This window comes from Elephantulus edwardii, unplaced genomic scaffold (assembly GCF_000299155.1).
Source record: "Elephantulus edwardii isolate Elephantulus edwardi_28Jun2011 unplaced genomic scaffold, EleEdw1.0 scaffold00282, whole genome shotgun sequence".
Lineage (NCBI taxonomy): Eukaryota > Metazoa > Chordata > Mammalia > Macroscelidea > Macroscelididae > Elephantulus > Elephantulus edwardii.
In genome coordinates this window covers 3,039,959-3,043,704 of record NW_006400032.1, presented here as the reverse complement: position 1 = coordinate 3,043,704, position 3,746 = coordinate 3,039,959, and the positions used below count along the sequence as shown (strand labels likewise).

Here is a 3,746-nt window from a genome sequence, read left to right as displayed (position 1 = left end):
CATACCGCCTTCCACAGTGGTTGCACCATTTTACACTCCCACCAACTGTGAATAAGGGTTCCAGTTTCTCCACAACCTCGCCAGCATTTGTTGCTTGCTGCTCTGTTAAATTTTGCTATTCTGACTGGGGTGAGATGATATCTCATAGTTGTTTGTGTTGTTTTTCAATGCTGCATAATATTCCATTGTGTGAATATACCACAGCTTCTCTATCCATTCGTTGATGGGCACTTGGGTTGTTTCCAGTTCTTTGCTATTGTGAACAAAGTAGTAATAAACATGGGTGTGCATTGGATCAGGATTTCTAAACCCGTCTTTAGAAAGATGCTTTCCCCTATTTCACTTCAGACTGCATTTGCAGCTTATCTCGGGTCTAGGCAATATAAGTTACTTATAAAAGCCATTCATTTACTTGAACCTGACCTAGGTATTTCCAAGATTATTTAGTATCTTAGAAGTACACATACAAAAATAAAATGGTTTAAAATTTTTTCTAAATCCTAGTTAAAGAATTTCTATCTTATGAAAGCTAACCCTCAGGGACCTGGATAATACAGGTATCAGAAGTGCATATCTTCCCAGTTCAGAATAAAGTCTATACTCCCAAGAGCAAAGCCTGTTCCATTCTGTCTCTATCATGATATAGGCTGAAATGTGGGCAAGTAGTTGTGTATCAAGGTCCTCAACTACTTCTGAGATAGTACAAACAGAATACAGTTTGGTTTGTGATAGCACAAATCTCCATTTTATATGTTTAATTATTAGTCTCAGGCATGATGCTTGAGATCTTAATATGCACATATTTTTCTTAAGAAAACATATCTCCTGATTGCCTCAAAAGGAAACTAACTGCTCATTTAAAACAATTAGGCCGACTTAAAGGTCTAGTTGCTTTTTCTTCCTGCCTGAACAAATTTTTTATAATAAAAAATTATTTGTATGGCAGTTTTATTTTGCTAAATAGGAAAGTGACAGCTATAGATGAGTAACACATCTACGGATGTGTTAAGAATTCAAATTCATTAAAGTCAAATAATATGAACTGTTCCAGAAGTCTGCAAATCCTTCTATTAATTTGAATTTTGTGTTAAGGCAGAAGCTACCGGGCTGGTTACTGTCAGGTATGGGGGCAGATAAAGGAGTGGAAACTGTCATCTTTTGAGCTGGGAAGTCTGGAGTGATGGGGAGGCCACGAAGAGATACACCAATCAACAGGTGCCGATAGAGGCAGACTTTTCCAATGTGAGGTACCACTAGTAGGCAATCTCAAAAGATCATCCAAATAGAGATGGCAGGGAAACAGAAAAGCAGGATTAGAGCTGGGGAAATATTTGTCAAAAAGATAGGAAAAAATATGAAGTTACAATGAATAAGGACATATTCTGTCCAAGTAAAACAGTGAAAACTAAAAACACATTGGTCTTTCAAACTGAGTTTTGTGTTAAAACTAATTCAGAGGTCTGCACAGGCCTATGGCATGTTTAGTCCATGCAGTTGACTTTATTGCGCTGTTGCTGGAGACCAAACACACTGTCCCTCTGTCTTCTCAGAACTGAAGTCCTCCTCGGCTGGAGGGACTGCAGGGGGGAGTCTCATAAGATCTTTCTAAGTCCACAGTGGATGCCTCGATTCTAAGAGCCCAAGAACTGAGTGTGTCACTGGATACAACCAATACTATCAGCTTGGCTGATGGCATGAAGCCAGCACAGCCCCCGTGATGTGAGGGAGTGGTGGACAAGCTGCTGACACACTCAACGTTAGCCATTCATGAGAGAAACTCAGGTCCAAACCCTAAAGTTGGTCAGCTGCACCCAATCTGACCTGGCTCACACAGTCCTTTTGAGTTTGCTCTATCACAGCTATCTTTCACATGTTGGGCATCTTGACATACAGAGAGGAGTATATTTTATAAAAACTGTGCTGCTGCTGCTGCTGCTGCTGCTGCTATTTTTTAACATTTGAAAGGACAGAAAGCAAACAATACTTGAGCCTCTCATGTCGTCTTAAGCGTAACCCTTCGTTCAGAAGCAGCAGCTGTTCTTGCTAATTAGGATCACGCTGGTGCGAAGCCTTGTGCTTGGACGCCACTTTTCCTGAGTTGGCCGAATGACAAGTGCCTCGCTCCCGTTATCTGGATGCTCTCATCAGCAGAAGGCGTGCGTGGGCTTCTGGGTAAAAGGTTGCAGGACTGGCTGGCTTCCAGGTAGTGCAAGCCTTTTAGCAGACAACTTCATCAGTCTGCATAAGTGCATGTGGTTAAGAGCATGGAGGTATCTTTTGTTTGCAACGTCATCTTTTTCTTTCCCTTTTGGAATATGTATCCAAGCTGCCAAAGCTCCAACTTACACAGCCACAGGCACTATTTATGGTGCTTATAAGCTTTGCAATTATTTGCTGTACATCAGAGAGCTGGACAATGAACAGGGATGATAGGAGAATTGATGCCTTTGCGTTGTGGAGCTGGAGAAGAGTCTTGAATATACCATGGACAAATAGGTTCATCCTGGAGAGGGTGAAACCAGGCTGCTCCTTGGAGTCAAGGATTCTGAAGCATCATCTGCCATACTTTGGGCATGTTGCAAGGAGGGACCAGTCCTTGGAGAGGGACGTCGTGCTTGTAAGGGTGAAGGGGCAGTGAAAGAGAGGAAGACCATTGAGATGGATTGATTCAGTGACTGTGGTGATGGTGGGTGTGTCAGAGAAAATAAGGCTGGCACAGGATAGAGCAGGGTTTAGGGCTGTTGTACACAGGGTCACTATGATTTGCAGGCAACACAAAGGCACATAGCAACATTAGGTTTGACGGTAGAGAGCTCTGAAAGAGCTTAGCCAGCACAAAACACTAAAAGTTCCTTTGTGGAAACCACTCCTTCAATACTTTTGGCAAAGACACCTGCCCTTTGGGCTCCAGAACATGGGTGACCACCTACATGACTAGCAACAATTTCATCTGATGACGTTTAAACCTGTTACCAGGCTGGCTGTGAACAAAAGGAGGTAAATAAATGATTCTGTGGTCTCACTCATTCTTTTCTAGCACAAAAGCTCAGTTTGCACAGCAGGATTTTCTTTTTTCTTAAATGAAGTATGTTTCAAAAATACTCTGTGTAAGTAGAAATCAATTTTAATCATTGCAGGCTATTAAGGTGGCCTTTGGAGATCATGATGAAGTATTGTTAAACTATAAAAGACTAGAAATAAGCTGTAGTTTGTGTAAGTAGGCAAACTAACCAAGGCTTATGGCCAGGATAGACAGGGGGGAAAAATTATAATAGCCCAAGAAAGGAATTATCTGGCTAATTGCTTCCATGAACAAACCACTTTGCCACTAAATCAAAAGAATTAGGTGGTGCCTGGCTATTGCTGAACTTTTTGATCAGATTTTATAAATGAATCCTCATCAAAAGGAGAGAAATTAAAAAAAAAAAGAATTGGAAATTCTCATGAACCCCTTTTTCTGCTGCCGAACTACTCTGAAGTAAAACCTTTCATCAAGAAATTATTATTGTTAGATGCAGTCAAGTTGATGCCAACTACCTGCGATGTTATGGATGGAAACCTTGCCCTTTCCTGTGTCATCCCCACGCTCTATGCCACACTCAAGTCTATTGTGGCAACTGCTGTTGTCAATCCATCTTGTTGCGGATCATCCTGTCTTTTTCTGACTCTCTACTTTTCCAAGCATGTTGTCCTTTTCCAGGGATTGGCACCTCCTGACAACATGCCCAGAGTATGAAACTTGAAGC

The 3,746-nt window shown here is 41.5% G+C and overlaps 1 pseudogene; it reads left to right on the top strand.

Annotated features, from left to right (window-relative positions):
• The window catches only part of LOC102849052, a 23,985-nt pseudogene extending 23,538 nt beyond the window's left edge, over window positions 1-447 (top strand).
• Window positions 448-3,746: the final 3,299 nt, after the last annotated feature.